General features: G+C 41.6%; 1 protein-coding gene across 2 annotated transcripts in view; it reads right to left on the bottom strand.

The window, feature by feature from the left end:
* The window catches only part of DNAJC15 (DnaJ heat shock protein family (Hsp40) member C15), a 354,888-nt gene that overhangs the window by 50,478 nt on the left and 282,310 nt on the right, over positions 1 to 22,100 (bottom strand). The window lies entirely within an intron of this gene.

The following is a 22,100-nucleotide window of genomic DNA, read 5'->3' as shown; positions in this document are numbered from 1 at the left end:
TTAAATTGGCTATATACCCATATTATTCTGAGCTTTTCTCCTTAAACATCTCAGGAAACTATTAGTGTCACAATAACAAAAGATTTGTGTGGCAAAGATCAATGGTAATCCTCAATATCTATTCTCTTTTTTTCAATAGGATCAGGAATTCCTGTTTTTAGCTAGATACATTTTTCCAAGCCTCCTTTAGACTTAGGTATGGCTATGCTAACTAAGCATTGGCTCATAAGATATAACCAGAGTAGTGTATGCAACTTCTGAGAACTCCTACAGAGGGGTAGGGAGATGTCCTTCTCCTTTTCCATTTCTCCTTCCTGCTGGCTGGAATGCATACATTATTGCTGGAGCAGCCCTCTTGAATAAAGTAGGAAGAACAATGAGATGAAAAGACATTGGTTCCAGATGGAGCTGCCTTCCCACCCCTGAATTGCCTCTATTTATTAATACATGGGATAAAAATAAAAGTTCTATCTTCCTAAGCCACTATATTTTGGAGTTTTAGGCACTTGGAGCCAAAACAAATTCTAATGGATACAAAATTAAGCAGTGAAACCACAGGAACATTTTTGTCTGATAAGGATTTGAGAGGCAAATTCTGAAGAGTCGGCAGAGACTTTAAAAACACTAGCATAATCTCCCTAGGGAACAGAATGAATATACTTCTTCAATGGTGCAGACACAGTAAGATGGAGGCTGAGACTAAAGGCAGGCTAAAACCAAAAAGCCATTCAGCCATTGGCCTTCAAGTTCTGTAAGGAAATATACACCGAGTCATAGGAAATCAAAGTCCCAACCTTCAAGGAATGACTTTATAATGAGAAACATCAGGTTACCAAGGGCAGCCTCATGAAGGTGATCTAACTTTAATATGCAAAAACTCTGAGAAATCTAGAGCCAGAAGACAAGATGAAGGACTTTCCTCTAGGCTTCTCTCCCCATCAGTTCCAACTTTAAGTCACACCTTTTCACCAGGCAATGACATCAAGGCCATTTCAGTAATAGAAGATTCATTCCCTGGCAGGGGAGTGAAAGCCTAGAGCTACCTACCAGAGAGGCAAACGATCTTTAGGGTTCCTTTCTGGTTGTCTAGTCTGCCTGAAACAGGTTATTCCTGAACAGAAGATGTATTGATTTAAAGAAAATGTTCTGCTGAGGCATACTTTTGTCATTTTCTAGGGTTTCCCTGGTGTTATATATTTTGAGCTTTCTGGTCTTAGTCCAACCAAACTATTCAACTATTTCATATGTGAATTATATCTTCTTCCCTTACAATTTTGTTTATTCTTTCATCTCACTAGAAACACTCATCTTTGCCTACCCAAATCCTACCTGCTCTTAATACCTCAGCTTGAATCTGAAACACATGACACAAGTCATCTGCAACACACAGCTAACGGCACATATTCAAATATACATATGGGATACCTCCAAATTAATAATAAAAAGACAACCAAATAGAAAATGGGCAAAAGACTAAAAGTCAGTGATTTCACAAAACACACACACAAAACTAAATGGCTAAAAATATGAAAAGGTGCTCAATTTCAAGAGTAACCAGAGAATACTAACAACAGAATGATATAGAAATATTAATATCAGAATCTAAAGATCTGTAGCCTTTGTGGAACTTGTTTTGTACAATGATGCATCCCAAGGGCACAGAAACAGTATTGACACCTCACAGGGTTATGTGAGGATAAAATATATGTAAAAGATTTAGCACAGTGACCTGGGACATGTCAAACAAACCATAAATGTGAACTGCTTTTAATATTACCAATAAAAGCTGGGCACAGTGGCTCATGCCTGTAATCCCAACACTTTGGGAGGCCAAGGAGGGCAGATCACCTGAAGTCAGAATTTCAAGACCAGCCTTGCCAACATGGTGAAACCCCCATCTCTATTAAAAATACAAAAAAAATTAGCTGGGCATGGGAGCATGTGCCTGTAATCCCAACTACTCAGGAGGCTGAGGCATGAGAATCACTTGAACCTGGGAGGTGGAGGTTGCAGTTAGCTGAGATTGTGCCACTATACTCCAGCCTGGGTGATAGAGTCAGACTCTCAAAAAATAAAGGCTGGGCATGGTGGCTCATGCCTGTAATCCCAGCACTTTGGGAAGTAGGTGGATTACCTGAGGTCAAGTAGGTGGATTACCTGAGGTCAGGAGTTCGCGACCAGCCTGGCCAATATGGTGAAACCCCGTACCTACTAAAAATATGAAATTAGCCGGGCATGGTGGTAGGCTCCTGTAATTCCAGCTACTCAGGAGGCTTAGGCATGAGAATGTCTTGAACCTGGGAGGTGGAGGTTGCAGTGGGCTGAGATCATGCCTCTGCACTCCAGCCAGGGGGATAGAGCAAGACTGTCTAAAAAAAAAAAAAATTTTTAAAGTTCAATAAAAATGACTACTATTTAATGAGTATTATAACAGAAGTTCAAAGTTCTATAACCCTTAAATACGTAGAAGTAAGAGAAGATTCAGAAAAGTGTTTTTGAGGTAGCCTCTGGAAAATGAACTGGTCTTTCCTAGGTTAACTACCCCAGTTTTCCACATTTTGAAAAACGCACATTTGAAATATATAAAGTCTCAGGCCGGGCACGGTGGCTCACGCCTGTAATCCTGGCACTTTGGGAGGTCGGGATGGGCGGATCACCTGAGGTTGGTAGCTCGAGACCAGCCTGACCAACACGGAGAAACCCCATCTCTACTAAAACTACAAAATTAGCTGGGTGTGGTGGCACATGCCTGTAATCCCAGCTACTCAGGTGGCTGAGGCAGGAGAATCACTTGAACCCAGGGGGCGGAGGTTGCAGTGAGCCAAGATTGCACCATTGCACTCCAGCCTGGGCATCAAGAGCAAAACTCGGGGGGAAAAAAAAAATGGAAAGAAAAATATAAAGTATTAAAAAGCTGAGTTATTTTAACATCAAATTTTTATAGATTAATTTTTGCAACTTTTTACTATTTCAACTATTCAAAAGATGAAATAGTTGCCTCCAAAATTTCAAAGAGATTTTTATTTCAAGGATTAAAGTTTTGTATGTAAGAAAACATTAAACCATCAGGCATTTGCTTGTTTTCCACTTTAAGAATATGTAAGGCTGGGCCGGGCGCGGTGGCTCAAGCCTGTAATCCCAGCACTTTGGGAGGCCGAGACGGGTGGATCACAAGGTCAGGAGATCGAGACCATCCTGGCTAACACAGTGAAACCCCGTCTCTACTAAAAAATACAAAAAACTAGCCGGGCGAGCTGGCGGGCGCCTGTGGTCCCAGCTACTCGGGAGGCTGAGGCAGGAGAATGGCGTGAACCCGGGAGGCGGAGCTTGCAGTGAGCTGAGATCAGGCCACTGCACTCCAGCCTGGGCGACAGAGCGAGACTCGTCTCAAAAAAAAAAAAAAAAAAAAAAAAGAATATGTAAGGCTAAATTATGATTAACAATAAAAATTCAATTTAATCCAACAAATAAGTATTGAGCACTCTGTTGATTATTTCCATTTTTCTCCCGCCAGATCCATTTTCAAGTTTTATCTGCCTTGCTCTGCATCTCTGCCTCACCTCATTTCTAGGGCTTCACTTGCCATTCAGCTTCTGGTTTCACCAGTGAGAGGAAGTTTCAGCAGAAAAAGGGTGGAAGGAAAGAGAAATAATGGCATAATTTATTCCCCATTTCTTCCCTGCCTTGCTTCTTGTTTGGCCACAGCTTCTGTTAGGAAGGCTCCTCTTTCATGCCTAGAAGTCTTACTGAGTTCTACCCTTGCCCTGTCGCCTGGATGGATAACAGTTTCCAAGTGTTGCTAGTTCCTAAGTGATTCATCATCCTTTCTTGGTTATTTTAAACATGGTCACACCTCTGCAAATAGTCCCTTCAATAAACTATCTTCCAAAAAAAAAAAAAAAATTCCACCTATTACTACCAGGATCCTCACTGATAAAAATCATCACTACATACCAGTCACTGTATCGCATGTGAGAGATGGGGCATGAAACAGGGTAAACTTGGCCCAAGGGTCTATATCAAATGAGTCCTACATAGAAACTTGAACATGATAGGCAGGCTAATCTCCTAAATCTCTATACTAACCTCCTACAGATCTTGCTTTTTATCCTTATTACAACATTAATTGTACTCAGTTAGATGAGTTTTGTCTTGACATTAAGGTGGGAGACCACTCCTCATATTGTCTTATGCCCAATTTCTGCCTCCAAAGAAAGAAGAAGTAAAAACTAAAAGGCAGAAATGAAATTCACAGGCAGACAGCCCGGCGCCACGCCCTAGGCCTGGTAGTTAAAGATCGACCCCTAACCTAATTGGTTCTGTTATCTACAGATTACAGACATTGTATAGGAATGCACAGTGAAAATCCCTATCTTGTTTTGTTCCGATCTAATGGGAGCATGCAGCCCCCAGTCACGTACCCCCTGCTTGCTCAATCAATCACAACCCTCTCACGTGCACCCCCTTAGAGTTGTGAGCCCTTAAAAGGGACAGGAACTGCTCACTCGGGGAGCTCGGCTCTTGAGACTGAAGTCTTGACGATGCCCCCGGCCGAATAAACCCCTTCCTTCTGTAACTTGGTGTCTGAGGAATTTTGTCTGCCACTCGTCCTGCTACAACATAGTTTGAATATTTGTCCACACTCCCATCTCCTGTGGAAATGTAATGAGGTGGGGCTTGGCAGGAGCTGTTTGGATCATGGGGGCAAATTCAGTGGTGGAGGTAGGGCTTGACAGGAGATGTCTGGATCATGGGGGCAAATCCCTCATGAATGGCTTGTGCCATTCCCTTGGTGATAAGTGAGCTCTCGCTCTGAATACAAATGAGATTTGGTCATTGAAAACTACGTGGCACCTCCCACCACACTCTCCCTCTCTTGCTACTGCTTTTGCCATTTGAAATGCCTGCTCCCACTTCACATTATCTTGCACCGCCATGCTGTTATATGGGCTGAAAGGGGTTTCCTCACTATGCAAGGGTCCTTCATCATTAATGCCTCTAATAAAAACCCCTCTCAAAGCCGCCTTACTTCCAAAGGAAGCTGGAGTCATTCACTGCAAAGACCATCAAAAGACATTAGATCCCATTGCTCAGGACAATGCTTATGCTGATAAGGTAACTAAAGCAGCAGCTAGAGTTCCAACTTGCATCCCTCACGGCAGCTTTTCTCCTTCTTATCTGGCCACTCCCACCCACTCCCCCACTGAAACTTCCACCAATCAATCTCTTCCCACACAAGGCAAATGGTTCTTGGACCAAGGAAAATATTCCCTTCCAGCCTCACTGGCCCATTCTATTCTGTCGTCATTTCATAACCTCTTCCACGTAGGTTAGAAGCCGCTAGCCCGCCTCTTAGAACCTCTCATTTCCTTTCCATTGTGGAAATCAATCCTCAAGGAAATCACTTCTCAGTGTTCCATCTGCTATTCTACTACTCCTCAGGAATTTCTCAGGCCCCCTCCCCTCCCTACACATCAAGCTGGGGGTTTTGCCCCCATCCAGGACTGGCAAATTGACTTTACTCACATGCCTTTATTTAGTCAGGAAACTAAAATACCTCTTGGTCTGGGTAGACACTTTCACTAGGTGGGTAGAGGCCTTTCCCACGGGGTCTGAGAAGGCCACTGCGGACATAATTCCTCAGTCTGACCTTCACACTTCTATATAGTCCAGTAACAGACCGGCCTTTATAAGTCAAATCACCCAAACAGTTTCTCAGGCTCTTGGTATTTAATGGCTCCTGGTTTTACCTCAAATTGCCACCCTTAAGTCTCTCTAAGTGGATAGAAGACCTTCAGTGACAAAGTACAGTCCAATACTTTCACCCTGATGAAGGCCTATTCTTTACTTTTATACTTACTCTTATTCTGGTTCCCGTTCTTATGCCACCCTCTACCTCTCCCCAGTCATCTCCACCACACTATCAATCTCACTCTCTCCTAGCCGTTTCTAATCCTTCTTTAACAAATAGTTGCTGGCTTTGCATTTCTCTTTCCTCCAAAATCACCGAGGCCTCGACTTACTCACTGGACTCTGTTTATTTTTAAATGAAGAGTGCTGTTTTTACCTAAATCAATCTGGCTTGGTATATGACAACATAAAAAAACTCAAAGAGAGAGCCAAAAACTCTCCAACCAATCAAGCAATAACATTGAACCCCCTTGGACACTCTCTAATTGGACATCCTGGGTACTCCCAATTCTTAGTCCTTTAATACTTATTTTTCTCCTTCTTTTATTCGGACCTTGTGTCTTTCGTTTAGTTTCTCAATTCATACAAAACCACATCCAGGCCATCACCAATAATACTATACGACAAACGCTCCTCTAACAACCCCACAATATCACCCCTTACCCCAAAATCTTTCTTCAGTTGAATCTTTCCCACTGTAGGTTCCCAGGCTGCTCCTAATCCCACTTAAAGCAGCTCTGAGAAACATCGCACATTATCTCTCCATACCACTCCTAAAATTTTTCGCCGCTCCAACACTTCACTACTTTGTAGTGAAGAGGAATGTCAGACCTCTGAGCCCAAGCTAAGCCATCACATCCCCTGTGCCCTGCATGTACATCCAGATGGCCTAAAGCAACTGAAGATCCACAAAAGAAGTGAAAATAGCCTTAACTGATGACATTCCACCATTGTGATTTGTTTCTGCCCCACCCTAACTGATCGATGTACTTTGTAATCTCCCCCACCTTTAAGAAGGTTCTTGTAATTCTCCCCATCCTTGAGAATGTACTTTGTGGGATCCACCCCCTGCCCGCAAAACATTGCTCCTAACTCCACCACCTATCCCAAAATCTATAACTAATGATAATCCACCCTTTGCTGACTCTTTCCGGACTCAGCCCGCCTCCACCCAGGCGAAATAAACAGCCTTGTTGCTCACACAAAGACTGTTTGGTGGCCTCCTCACACGAATACTCAGAAAAACACAAATATATCACAAAAATCTGTATACAATTTGAGGGGATTCTGTAGGTTTTCTGGAAGTCTTTCAACTCACAAGCTCCAACATAAGAATCTTTCTTTAAAAAGAAACAAATCCTGGGTACGGTGGCTCACGCCTATAATCCCAGGCCAAGGTGGGCAGATCACCTGAGGCCGGGAGTTCAGAGGAGCCTGACCCTACTAAAAATACAAAACTAGCCTGGCGTGTTGGCACATGCCTGTTGTTAGGCAGGAACCTAGACCCAACATAGTGGCGTTACCCGGTGTAGCAGGCCCTTTGTTCGAGACTTCCCTTCCTCTTTGAACACACCCGCAGACTTGCCTAAGTCTGGGCAACCACACTCCCCCATGACCTGCAGCTCACTTGCATTCCACAAGTTCGTAAACAGCAGTTTCGGTTAACAGTTTCCAAAGACCCCTTCCTCATGACCCTTACTCCTGCTCTAGTAGTTTCAAAACCCCCCCAGGCCCTGTTTGCACAACCAGCTTCCCTACCTCTCCGGCTATAAAAAGCCCCTACCCTCTCCTCCCTCAGTGTGACTTCCTCGGCCCACGCCTTTGGACCGAGGAACCTCACCCTAATAAAAGGCTATTCTCACTGCCATTTGCCTTGTGTCTTCGTTCCCGGGCTCCAGCCGAACACCTGTAATCCCAGCTACTCAGGAGGTTGAGACAGGAGAATTGCTTGAACCCGGGAAATGGTGAGCCAAGATCGCACCGTTGCACTCCAGCCTGGGGAACAAGAGCAAAACTCCGTCTCCAGAAAAAAAGAAATATAAATATATGAGCTCACTGAAGTCAGAGAGGATCTCTCATTCAATTTTCGACTCCTAGAGCACATCAGAAGACCTGTCACATATATTTCACTTTTCATTCAATAATATAACAAAAAACTTAACTTTTAAATAATAAAAAATAGACTACTTGTAAAGACTTACTTTACAGAAAGAAAAAGGCCTTGTAACCTTTAAAAACAACAAAAAGAGAAAAAAATGGTGGAGGAGGCTGGACTAACTTCCAGCTCCCACTCAGACGCACAGAAACAGCATGTGGAGACTCACATCATGAACTTTTGCTCCAAGAACTACTCCAGAAACATACCAGGAAAACCAAAAGAATTCACAGACCCTTTGAAAGCAGCAGCTTTCCATTGCAAACTCCATGAGACAGCAGAAAAACTGTTAAGTGCCCAAAGTGTGAGAGGAGGAAAGTCTGCCTCTGAACATGCATCCTCACTGAAAATCCCAGAAACAGTACGATTTAACCTTACCTACAGCTGAAATGAATCTGGAGTGCTGAGCAAAAAATAAAAGTAGAAGCAACAGCAGGAACCGCCCTATAAGCACTCCAGGTCCCCAGGGAAGCCATTTCTGACTTTATCCCTTCGGAAGGGCTGCCATTGGAACTAGGGAAGGACCACAGGTAGAAGGAAACTTCCAGGTGAACTTTGTAATAATTTCAATTGCGCGTGAATTTTCCTGGGAAGAATCGAGGCAGGGGTGGGAGAGGGTCAAACAGAAAGTGCACATACGAACACAGAAGATGCAGCACGCAGGGAGTCTGAGTGTGAGGCTCATAGCCTAGGGCATGTTCCCAGAGCTGAGAACCACACCCCCATGCCCCACAGTGGCCACAGCAAGCCCTGCCGAAGGACAATCTAAGCTCAGACAAGCCTCACCCTTCCCCAACCTGGTGATCCTTCTCAACACACTGCTGCCAGCCCCCACCACAAACTCACCATGCAGCCAAAAACAAAGGACATAATCTCTTGGGAGTTCTATGTCCCCACCCATCAGCTGAAAAAACCAAATACTTATCCAGGTGACCTTAGGGCAAGCTTGTATCCTCCCATACTGCCACAGCTGATTCTCTCTTGAAAGCTCCACCTACTGGCTAGACACCAACTAACTCAAGCCATTATAGCAACTCATAAAAGAACAGCTAATTCCACCGCCTGTAACATCCTGGCTAACCAGAGGTCCTGAGTCTGTCCACGTAACAACTGCACTGCTAGTACATCCAGTATTCAAGAAAACCAGTTCAGTAAAGAAAACTACAAAGAGTCCACTTCGCTGCTATGCTACCTCCACTGGAGCAGGTGCTGGTATCTACAGCTGAGAGACTCGAACACAGATCACATCACAAGACTCTTTGCAGACACTCCCCAGTACTAGCCCAGAGCCCAGTAGCTCTGCTGGGTGGCTAGACCCAGAAGAGCAGTAACAACCACTGCCGTCTGGCTCTCAGGAAGCCCAATCCTTAGAGGAAGGGGGAGTGCACCACATCAAAGGATCACCCCCTGGTACAAAGGATCTGAACAGCAGCCTTTGAGCCCCAGATCTTTCCTCCGACATAGTCTACCCAAACGAGAAAGAACCAGAAAAACAATTCTGGTAATATGACAAAGCAAGGTTCTTTAACATCCCCAAAAGACCACACTAGCTCACCAGCAATGGATCCAAACCAAGAAGAAAGCTCTAAATTGTCAGATAAAGAATTCAGAAGGTCGATTATTGTTACTCAAAGAGGCACCAAAGAAAAGTGAAAACCAACTTAAAGAAATTTAAATATAATACAGGATACGGATTAAAAATCTCCAGAGAAATAGATACCATAAAGAAAAAACAGGCCGGGCGCGGTGGCTCAAGCCTGTAATCCCAGCACTTTGGGAGGCCGAGGCGGGTGGATCACGAGGTCAGGAGATCGAGACTATCCTGGCTAACATGGTGAAACCCCGTCTCTACTAAAAATACAGAAAACTAGCCGGGCGTGGTGGCGGGCACCTGTAGTCTCAGCTACTTGGGAGGCTGAGGCGGGAGAATGGCGTGAACCCGGGAGGCGGAGCTTGCAGTGAGCCGAGATCACGCCACTGCACTCCAGCCTGGGAGACACAGCGAGACTCCGTCTCAAAAAAAAAAAAAAGAAAAAACAACCACAACTTCTGGAAATGAAAGACATACTTATGAAATGCAAAATACACTGGAAAGTTACAACAACAAAATCAAGTAGAACAAGTAGAACAAGAGCAAGACTCCATCTCAAAAAAAAAAATTTAAAAAACAAGTCTCAATAAATTTAAGAAAATCAAAATTGTATCAAGTACTCTCTCAGACCACAGTGGAATAAAACTGAAGATCAACTCCAAAAAGAACCTTCAAAACCATGCAAATACATAGAAATTAAATAACCTGCTCCTGAATGACCTTTGGGTCAACAATGAAATCAAGATGAAAAATAAAAAATTCTTTGAATTGAATGACATTAGTGACACAACCTATCAAAACCTCTGGGATAAAACAAAAGCAGTGCTAAGAGGAAAGTTCATAACATTAAATCAAAATGTATGTAATACATCAAAAATTCTGAAAGAGCACAATAGACAATGTAAAGTCACACCTCAAGGAAAAAGAGAAACAAGAACAAACCAAACTCAAACCCAGCAAGAGAAAAGAAAGAAGGATCAGAGAATAACTAAAGGAAACTGAAACAACAGCAACAACAACAACAACAAAAGTGAAACAAAAGTGGTTTGGTTCTTTGAAAAGATAAGTAAAATTGGTAGACCCTCAGATTAACCAAGAAAAGAAGAGAGAAGAAGATCCAAATAAGCTCAATTAGAAATGAAATGGGAGATATTGAAGCAGCCTCATTGTCTGGGGTAAATACCAAGGTTCTTGGTCGAATGGTCAGGGAGATAGAGGTTGTGGACACACACTACACACACAGACGAGTTTGGAGCGGGAGTTTAGTAGGCAAAAAGAAAGAACAGCTTTCCCTTGCCGAGAGGGATCCTGAGCGGGTTGCTAAGTTGTAGTAAAAATGTGAGGGTTTTTATAAATGGACTAGTGAGGAGTGGGTTAGTGGCGGGTGGCGGGTGGCGCGTGGCGGGTGGCGTGGGTGGTGCCAGTGAGGAGGGGATGTTTTATCCTCCTAGAGCCTGATGATTTAGTTGGGACCAGGTGTGTTATCTGTATAGCGCAGAGTTTTATCGTTTTTTTTTTTTAATCAGCTCTCACTTCATTCCTGGATCACATGGGCAGACTTAATATGTGATGCTTTCTTTTGCTTATCTGGGAGGGAGAGTTTCTGTGTCTGTTCCCAGACATCTTCTTGCAGGTGCAGGCATCCCCCCCAAACGCTCCCCCACAACCCCCCCACCTCTCTCCACACCCGCCTCCCCAAGTCCACTTTTAGCTTCTCTATCTTGGTGTCCTAAAGGGAAAGGAATGTGCTTATTAAGGCCCACTGTTTTTACTGGGGCCCATTGTATGACTGTGAAGTTTGGTAATTACCCAGGAGACTCCCCACCCTCCTTCTGTGCTCCAGTGGTTTATCTGTGATTTACAGCCTGATCTTTCAGGCTGCTTGTTGTTAGAGGAGAAGTTATTTCTTTCAACTGCATGAGGTTAGAAGGGAGCTATTTCTGAGCTGTTTTATGTAAGAAGGAAAGTTTTCTGCTGGGGACTCCCTTCTCCCTGTCTATCCAAATACTTCATTTCTATTTCCTATAACAATATTACAACCAATACCACAGAAATAAAAAGATCATTCAAGAGTACTATGAACACCTTTACCTGCACAAACTAGAAAACCTAGAGGAGATGGATAAATTCCAGGAAATATACAACCCTCCAAGATTAAACAAGGTAGAACTAGAAACTCAGAACATACCAATAACAAGAAGTGAGACTGAAATGGTAATCAAAAAAATTGTCAACAACAACAAAAAAGTCCAGGACCAGATGGATTTACAGCTGAATTCTGTCAGACATACAGAGGACTGGTACCAATCCTGTTGAAAATATTCCAAAAAATAAACAGGGAATCCTCCCTAAATCATTCTATGAAGCCAGTTATCTCCCTAATACCAAACCCAGGAAAGGACATAAACAACAACAAAAAGAACACCTATAGACCAAAATCCCTGATGAACATGATGCAAAAAACCTCAGCAAAATACTAACCAAACCCAATAGCACATCAATAGATATGATTAAGTAGGTTTCATACCAAGGGATGCAGAGATAGTTTACACACACGAGTGAATAAATGTGATATACTAAACAGAATTGGAAACAAAAATCACCTGATATCTCAACAGGCACAGAAAAAGCATTTGACAAAATCCAGTATCCCATTATGATTAAAACTCTCGGCAAAATCAGGACAGAAGGAACATACCTTAGGGTAATAAAAGAAAAACCCACAGCTAACATAATACTGAATGGGGAGAAGTTGAAAGCATTCCTATTCAACATAGTCCTGGAAGTCCTAGCCAGAGCAATCAGACAAACAGGGAAATAAAGGGCATCCAAATCGGTAAAGGAGGTCAACTGTCACTATTTGCTGAAGATATGACTGTATACTAGGAAACCCTAAAGACCCCTTCAAACATCTCCTAGAATTGATAAATGAATTCAGCAAAGTTTCAGGATACAAAATTAATGTACACAAATCAGTAGCTCTGCTACACACCAACAGCAACCAAGCTGAGACTCAAATCAAGAACTCAACCCCTTTTACAATAGCTGCAAAGAAAAAACAAACAAACAAAAAATACATAGGAATATACCTAACCAAGGAGATAAAAGACCTCTACAAGGAAAACTAACATACAAAAGACTGCTGAAAGAAATCACAGACACCACAAATGGAAACACATCACATGCCCATGGATGGATAGAATTGATATTGTGAAAATGACTGTACTGCCAAAAGCAATCTACAAACTCAATGCAATTCCCATCAAAATACAAGCATCATTCTTCACAGAGCTAGAAAAAACAATCCTAAAATTCATACAGCACCAAAAAAAGAGCCCACATAGCCAAAGTAAGACTAAGGAAAAAGAACAAATCTGGAGGTATCACGTTACCCGACTTCAGACTATACTATAAGGCCATAGTCACCAAAATAGCATGGTACTGGTATAAAAACAGTCATATAGGCCAATAGAACAGAATAGAGAACCCAGAAATAAAGCCAATTACTTACAGTCAACTGATCTTCCACAAAGCAAACAAAAACATAAAGTGGGGAAAGGACACCCTATTCAACAAATGGTGCTGGGATAACTGGCCAGCCACATGTGGAAGAATGAAACTGGATCTTCATCTCTTACCTTATACAAAAATCAAGTCAAGATGGATAAATCTAAGACCTAAAAGCCTAAAAATTACAGAAGATAACATCAGAAAAACCCTTCTAAACATTGGTTTAGGCAAAGATTTCATTAAACAACCTGCTCCTGAATAATCAAAAAGCCAAAAGCAAATGCAACAAAAACTAATACAAATAGATGGGAACTAATTAAACTAAAAAGCTGCTGCACAGCAAAAGAAATAATCAGAATAAACAACCCACAGAGTAGGGGAAAATCTTTGCAAACTATGTATCCAACACAGGACTAATATACACAATCTACAAGAAACTCAAACCAATCAGCAAGGAAAAAACAATACCACAAAAAAGTATGCTAATGGTGGGGCATGGTGTCTCATGCCTGTAATCCAGCACTTTGGGAGACCAAGGCAGGTGGATCACCTGAGGTCAGGAGTTCGACACCAGCCTGGCCAACATGGTGAAACCCTGTCTCTACTAAAATATAAAAATTAGCCAGGTGTAGTGGCAGGCACCTGTAATCCAGCTACTTGGGAGGTTGAGGCAGGAGAATCGCTTGAACCCAGGAGGGGGAGGTTGTAGTAAGCTGAGGTCACACCACTCCAGCCTGGGCAACAAGAGTGAGACTCAGTCTCAAAAAAAAAAAAAAAAAGGTAATGCTAAAGACATGAATAGACAATTCTCAAAAGAAGATATACAAATGGCCAAAAAACATGAAAAAATGTTCAACATCAGTAATTATCAGGGAAATGCAAATCAAAACCATAATGCCATACCACCTCACTCCTGCAAGAATGGCCATAATTTAAAAATCGGCCGGGCGCGGTGGCTCAAGCCTGTAATCCCAGCACTTTGGGAGGCCGAGACGGGCGGATCACAAGGTCAGGAGATCGAGACCATCCTGGCTAACACGGCGAAACCCCGTCTCTACTAAAAACACAAAAAATTAGCCGGGCGAGGTGGCGGCGCCTGTGGTCCCAGCTACTTGGGAGGCTGAGGCAGGAGAATGGCGTGAACCCGGGAGGCGGAGCTTGCAGTGAGCTGAGATCTGGCCACTGCACTCCAGCCTAGGCGACAGAGCGAGACTCCGTCTCAAAAAATCAAAAAAATAAAAAAATAAAAAAAATAAAAATCAAAAAATAGGCCAGGCATCGTGGCTCACGCCTGTAATCCTAGCACTTTGGGAGGCCGAGGCAGGCGGATCACAAGGTCAGGAGATCGAGACCATCCTGGCCAATATGGTGAAACCCTGTCTCTACTGAAAATACAAAAATTAGCTGGCTGTGGTGGAGTATGCCTGTAATCCCAGTTACTCAGGAGGCTGAGGCAGGAGAACCAAGCAGTCAGAGGTTGCAGTGAGCCGAGATCACGCCACTGCACTCCGGCCTGGGCAACAGAGCGAAACTCTGTCTCAAAAAAAAAAAAAAAAAAAAAAGATGTTGGTGTGGATATGGTGAAAGGGAACACTTTTACACTGCTGGTAGGAACGTAAACTAGTACAACCACTATGAAAAACAGTACAAAGATTCCTTAAATAACTAAAATTAGAACTACTGTTTGATCCAGCAATCCCACTCTTGGGTTTTCATCCAGAGGGAAGTAAGCATATGAAAAAGATACTGCACATGCATGTTTATAGCAGCACAATTCACAACTGCAAAAATATGGAACCAGCCCAAATGCTCATCAGTCAGAGAGTAGATAAAGAAAATGTATACACACACACACACCGTGAAGTACTACTCAGCCACAAAAATGAACAAATAATGGCATTTGTAGCAACCTGGACGGAGTTGGAGACCATTATTCTAAATGAAGTAACTCAGGAACGGAAAACCAAATATTGTATGTTCTCATTTACAACTAGGAGCTAAGATATGAGGACACAAGGCATAAGAATTGATGTAACAGGCCGGGCACGGTGGCTCAAGCCTGTAATCCCAGCACTTTGGGAGGCCGAGACGGGTGGATCACGAGGTCAGGAGATCGAGACCATCCTGGCTAACACAGTGAAACCCCGTCTCTACTAAAAAACACAAAAAACTAGCCGGGCGCGGTGGCGGGCGCCTGTAGTCCCAGCTACTCGGGAGGCTGAGGCAGGAGAATGGCGTGAACCCGGGAGGCGGAGCTTGCAGTGAGCTGAGATCCGGCCATTGCACTCCAGCCTGGGCGACAGAGCGAGACTCTGTCTCAAAAAAAAAAAAAAAAAAAAAAAAAAGAATTGATGCAACAGATTCTGGAGACTCGTGGAGCAGATAAGGGCTGGGAGTGAGGGATAAAAGACTACACGCTGGGTACAGTGTTCAGGTGATGAGTACACTAAAATCTAAGATGTCATCACTAAAGAACTTATCCATGTAACCAAACACCACCTGTTCCCCCAAAACTTATTGAAATAAAAAATAAAAAAATTAGCTGAGCATGGTGGCAGGAGCCTGTAATCCCAGCTACTCGGGAGGCTGAGACAGGAGAATCGCTTGAACCTGGGAGGCGGAGGTTGCAGTGGGCTGAGATCTCGCCATTGCACTCCAGCCTGGGCAACAAGAGTAACATCCCCTTAGTCTCAAAATATAAATAAAATAAAATAAAAATAAAATAGCAAGAAATAAAAACAATAAAAAGAAACCCACATTAGGTAGATCACTAGAGCAAAAAAAGAATGTTCAGTAAATAACCAAAATTGTGCAATCAAATCTTACTTATCTACACTAAAACGATAAAATACAGCACAGCTAATCAAAAACCCATTTATTTACTGGAATTAAAATTTCTTATTCAATTTCAAATCAAGGCTGAAAAAAAAATTTTTAATCTTAAAAATTCTCTATTGAAAGGTTTAATCTAAATTACTTTTCTTTGTATTTTAATTTGATATTAAAATAAAACTTTTTGAGCATGAACAATTGATAGTAAACAAACAAAAAACATATTTAGAAGTTGAAATCGACTTGAAATTCTTTTTTAAATCATGTCTCCTATACAATCAGATTTTGCAATCTGAAACAAGAATAAAAGTCTTCAATTTGGGAGGCTGAGATGGGAGAACTGATTTAGCCCAGGAGTTTGAGACCAGCCTGGGCAACACAAGAAGACCCTGTCTCTGCCAAAAAAAAAAAACAAAACTTAATTGGGTGTGGTGGGGTGTGCCTGTAGTCCTGGACACTTGGGAGCCTGAAGTGGAAGGACTGCTTGAGCCCAGGGTATTGAGGCCGGAGTGAGCTGTGATTATGCCACTGTACTTCAGCTTGGTGACAGTGAGACCCTGTCTCAAAAAAACCAAAAAAATTTTTCAAATTTTAAAGGAAAGAATAAAAGTCCTTATAAAGTTTCCTGTGGAAATAGTAAGACTGTTAGATCTACAAACAATTAAAACTGGCTGGGCACAGTGGCTCACACCTATAATCCCAGCACTTTGGGAGGCTGAGGCAGGTGGATCACCTGAGGTCAGGAGTTCAAGACCAGCCTGGCCAACATGACAAAAACCCTGTCTACTAAAAAAAAATACAAAAGATTAGCCAGGTGTGTTGGCAGGTGCCTGTAGTCCCAGCTACTCAAAACGCTGAGGCAGGAGAATTGCTTGAACCTGGGAAGCGGAGGTTGCCGTGTGCCGGTATCATGCCATTGCACTCCAGCCTGGGCCACAAAGCAAGACTCTGTCTCAAATAAAATAAACAAACAAACAAAACTTTAATTGGCCCAGAATAATATGAATTGTTTCCTAGAAAAAAGTTTATCTACTACCTAACATTTTTTTATTCACTAAAAAGCCATTGGTATCTCTTTTCAGACACAGAATTCGTGAGTTGTAAAACAGTAACAATTCTCCTCAAACTTCCACATATGTGGATGACTCAAACAGGAAAAAGAAACTAGTTTCCAATGTAGAAAACAGTAGTATAAGAGAAAAGGAGTCAATCTGTGTGAGTAAGTAACTCACACAGAACTCCTGACCATAACTTTCTTTGGTTTTAATTTTTAAAAATAAAATAACATCGAAAACACACTGGGTTTTTTGAATAACCTATGGTTTACTTGGCATAACTGTGTAAATAGCAGATAATTCAATTAACGTGTTCTCTATTTTACTATTGTTGGAAAAAAAATAGCATGCTTTCACCACTATGCTATTTCTCATTTACTAAACTTCAGTATCATACCCTTGGGCTAAGAGGATCTGTATTTTGTTTCTTTTATATGCACAACACCATATCTGATCCAGTTGTAAACATGGAGATGTACTTCAATTTTTATTCTGAATGTTTTTTAAACAATGATGCTTTAAAACTAAACTGCCAGTAACAGAATGAGAAAAAATGACATTGAAAAGACAATATAATAGTAAAATGGTGAATCAGGCATAGTGTTAGTACCACAACTACACTCATTTTCTACCAACTAGGCAATAACCAGGTTAAATGTCAAAAACTGTTCACGTGATCAGACAAACATAATAGTACATCTGTGAATTCTGCAGAAACAGAAAAATGTTGCTGTTTCTTTGACTTAGGAAAAATTGGGATATGAAAATAAAAGAAATCAGGAAGTACGATGTTAAAAAGTTAAGTATATTCCTGTACCCTAGTATAGGCTAAAACTGCCTTAAGTGTCACATATATGTAGCAGTGGATGATGAATGTGGATGCCATGAGGCATGTTTTTTTTTTTAATTATTAAAAAAAAAAATCACAAGGCTGCCTTGGGCAAGTTTTACTTTTGAAACATTTTCTTTGAAGATTCAGACGTTTATGGCTTTAAAAAGTAGCTAACATTTTCTAGGCCTACAGAAAATCTAAACAAATTACTGGATATATTTTTGTTGTTGTTACACAAAATTAGGGTAGCACATACTTCTACTTATAGAACAAGCAGATCTTTCCATAAATACACGCACATATATACTTAAAAATGAAATCAGTTACAAACGCCACCAAAAAAATTCTTTTACAACTGGTCCAGCATAATGTTTGGGAACGGTGGTCTCTATGTAAGAAAAACCAAAAACTTAACATTCTACTTATGTCAAATTTAGAAATTTAGTTTTAACAATCTTGTCATGGTCACTATGGGGGAAAAAATGATATATATTCAAAAATCAAATTTATGTGATATGGGACAAGGGTATTCAAGTTTTTTGGTTTTTGTTTGAGACAGAATTTTGCTCTTGCTGCCCAGGCTGGAGTGCAGTGATATAATGTCGGCTCACCACAACCTCTGCCTCCAGGTTTCAAGCAATTCTCCTGCCTCAGCCTCCCCAGTAGCTGGGATTACAGGCATGAGCCACCATGCCTGGATAACTTTTTTTTTTTTTTTTTTTTTAGTAGAAATGAGGTTTCTCCATGTTGGTCATGCTGGTCTCGAACTCCCGACCTCAGGTGATCCACCTGCCTTGGCCTCCTAAAGTGCTGGGATAACAGGTGTGAGCCACTGTACCCGGCCTAAGTTTTTAAAATTTATGACTTTAGAGTACACTTGTCAAAAATTACAAAAAGCATAGCTTTCATTGCATTCTCTGTGACGATATACAATGCATGAATATTTTGGATTTAAAAACTTTCAGGCATATGCATAATAGCACTGCAGAAAGCAACAGATGGCAAATTGTCAGCGAAATCATTGATTGGTTTCAAAATGGTGGCAGAGTTACCACAGAGAATCCTCATCCTAGACTGCTAGGTCTAGCTAAAGAAAAATCTTATGTTCTCACTAAATAGCATCATTACACAATTACAGTTTCTGATGCCTGCTGGCCCTTCAAGCCTACTCTGTACCATCATCTTCCTCATCACTAATTAGTACCATTTCCCATTCCTCATGGCTCTTACTAAAGTTTTACTTTCTACATAAGCCTTCAAGTTTTTCATCCATGCAGCAAGCATGAGCCCCTTACACTTTCTACTCCTTCGCACCTGAATGCTATGTAAGGGGCTGCTACGGAAAGTCCATGGGCTTCAAGTTAATCAGGCCTGGGCTCCAATTCCAACTCAACATTCTGCGATCCTAAGCTATTCTCTCTGGGCCCATTTCCTCATCTATAAAATTAAGATACAAATACCTGTATCATAATATGCTCATAATGATTCAAACAAGGTCATGAAAAAATGACCAGCACCTATGTGAACGTCACAGATATTCCATGCTGGTCCTTTTTTCGTTCTCATATTATTTACTCTTACTCCTTCTGTTCCTCTCTGCTTTACTCCTCCTGGGAAATCTTACTCAGCAATCAACTTCAAGCTCATCTTCTCAATAAAGCTTTCTTCACTCACCTCTCACCCAAACAAAACTCTTCAGTACTCCATAGTACTCAGCAGATCTTTCTACTGTAATATATATTACATTAGTACTCGTTTACCTATTTCAAATCCCTTCCAACATGTAGGCTTCTGGAGGTAGGGACTGTGTTTTATTTCTTTGGACTTCCAAAATCTAGCAAAGCATCGTTTTCTAAAAGTTTGTATAAGGACACGATCTTAAGAAGCTTTCCCACTGTTAGGGGCAGGTCTTTGTTCTTAGCGCTCCCAATATGGGGCAGGCCACTCCCAAGACGGGAGCCTTTTGTTCTCTGACCTGGGGTTCTTAGCCTCAAGGATTCCAAGGAATGGAACCTTGAGCCATGCGGTGAGTGTTAACAGCTCTATTAGAAGCTGTGAGTGAGGGAAGAGAACCGTGGAACCCAGCAACCAGTGTTCAGCTCGATTAGGACAAACCCAGGCACTTAGCCTGCAGGAACAAAGGAAAGCCTATAGCCCGATCAGGTGCGGCAACGGGCACCTCGCAGGATCAGAAACGCAGAGGACATCCTGCCAGATCTGGAGGGGTGGAAGTCAGCCGCAGGTCTGCGAGGGCAGCAAACAGTAGTGGTGGACGGCAAGCGAAATTTCAGCTCAAACTGTAACAAACACGGACCAGAAGAGTATGCAGCTGCAAGATTTAATAGAATGAAAACAGCTTCCATACAATGGGAGGGGACCCAAAGGGGGTTGCCCACTCCCTGTTTGAATGCCTGGGTTTATATCCCCATCATTGTCCCTCCCCCTGTGCTCTCAGGTGATACATGATTTGACTATTTCTTTACCTCCTGCTTTTAGCTTAATTTGTATTTAGTGAGTATTTTACTACCTGATTGGTTGGGTGTTAGCTGAGTTACAAGCCCCGTGTTTAAAGATAGGTACGGTCACCTTCCCCAGCTAGGCTTAGTCCGCCTAGGAAATCCAGCTAGTCCTGTCTCTCGCCACCACTCAGATGCCTCTTGTAGCTCATATATGTGTACTATACTGGTGACTGAAATTATGTTTTGAAATGGGAAAATATAATGGACAATGCTAGTTAAACTTAATTAAGCATCTAACATATGGTCATGCTTCAAAATATCCTGGACAGGTAAATATATCCAAAAGTCTCATGGAAGACAAAGAAGATAAAGTTAAGTTAGGACCTTATGTCCGGTAAATTTCCTTTAAAAAAAAAAAAAAATGAAGATAATCCACAGGTTATGTGGAAAACATGAAAGAATAACTAATTTGTTAAACAAACATTAAGGAAAATAAACTTCCAATAAAAAGGTTAGGTAATTTAGCAAACAGGCTTGAAGGTTATTTCCCATCTCTGATGGCTCATTAATTAATTCAATAAATTACTCAGTGAGTATTTACTATGTGCCAGTCATGATTTTAAGCCCTAGGGATATATCAGACAAAATCCCTATCCTCGTAAAGGCACATTTCAGCAAGAGAGACAGACAACAAACAATATTAACAAGAAAAATATATAATTATTTTACGCGGTGATATGTGCTATGGAGAAAAATTAAGCAGGTAAAGAAGTAGGTGTGTGTTTGCATGGTGACAGCAACAAATTTAAAGTGAGTAGGGCAAGCTTCACTGAAAAAAATGACTTTTGGAAAAAAATTAAAGCAAGTAAAAGGATTCCTTAGATTTCGGACTAGCAATGGGAACAAGTTTAAAGGCCCTAAAGCACGGCTATGCCCAGTGTGCCTGACGAATAGCCAGAAGGCCAGTGTGCATACAGCAGGAAGAAAAAGTAGAAAAAATAGGCAACGAGGTCGAACAGGTCACAAGGGGAGCAAATCATGCTGGGCCTTATAGAGTCAACATAAAGACTAGCTTTTCTCTGAGTGATACATCATTGTTTTAAGCAGAGGCCTAAGATCATTTCAATTACAATTCTAAGGATCATTCTATTTGTCATGTGGAGAACAGACTGTAGAGGATGAAAAGCAGAGGCATGGGGATGAGTTGTAAGTCTATTAAAATAATCCATGAAAGAGATAGTGGTCACTTGGGCTAGAGTGATTAATGATGGAAATGAGGAAAGTGGTGAGATACTAGCTAGAGTTTGGAGGTAAGGCCAATAGGATTCGCTGAGAGACTGGATATGGAGTCAAAGTTACCGTCTTGAACAAATAAAAGAAAAAGAGAAGAGTCAAAGTTATTGTCTTGAACAACTAAAAGAATGACACTGACTGCCTTTTGCTGCCAGGACTGAGAGAGGTCTGTGGCAGAGAAAGGGGATGTCATGAACTCTCTTTTGGACTTACTTTCTAAAAATACGCCATGATGAGTATGATAAAGCCTAAGCGAAGCAGTATGAGAATTCCTAACACCTAGGGGGTAAATGGGGAGGTCTCATCTACTAATGGAAAAGAAGAATGAGCCGGTTTTGAAAACATTCATTCTTTGTTATCCTGCAGTGAGTTAATTCTCAAGGGTAAATCACAAGCAAATCACTTTCTGCTGAACTCAGTGTGTTATGCTGTCTTACTATTAGGTTCAATTTCCACAAAGAAAACTCTTGGAATTTAAACAACAGCAAGTGAAAAGGAGGAAAAAAGAGAGGAAACAAGAAAGACTGCTGGTAAATCAATCTAATTTGGGTAAGAGAGGTATTACACATGCACATTAGAATAAGGAGGGGAAGAGAATTTACATTCAAGAAAAAGTGTCAGACACGATAAAATGACAATAACAAGAGAATTTTAAAAATTGTCCTGCCCTAAAATCTTCAAG

The sequence above is a fragment of the Macaca thibetana genome, chromosome 17 (genome assembly GCF_024542745.1).
Source record: "Macaca thibetana thibetana isolate TM-01 chromosome 17, ASM2454274v1, whole genome shotgun sequence".
NCBI classification, from domain to species: Eukaryota; Metazoa; Chordata; class Mammalia; order Primates; family Cercopithecidae; genus Macaca; species Macaca thibetana.
The sequence above is the reverse complement of the archived record's forward strand: the minus strand, read 5'-3'. Positions and strand labels throughout refer to the sequence as shown.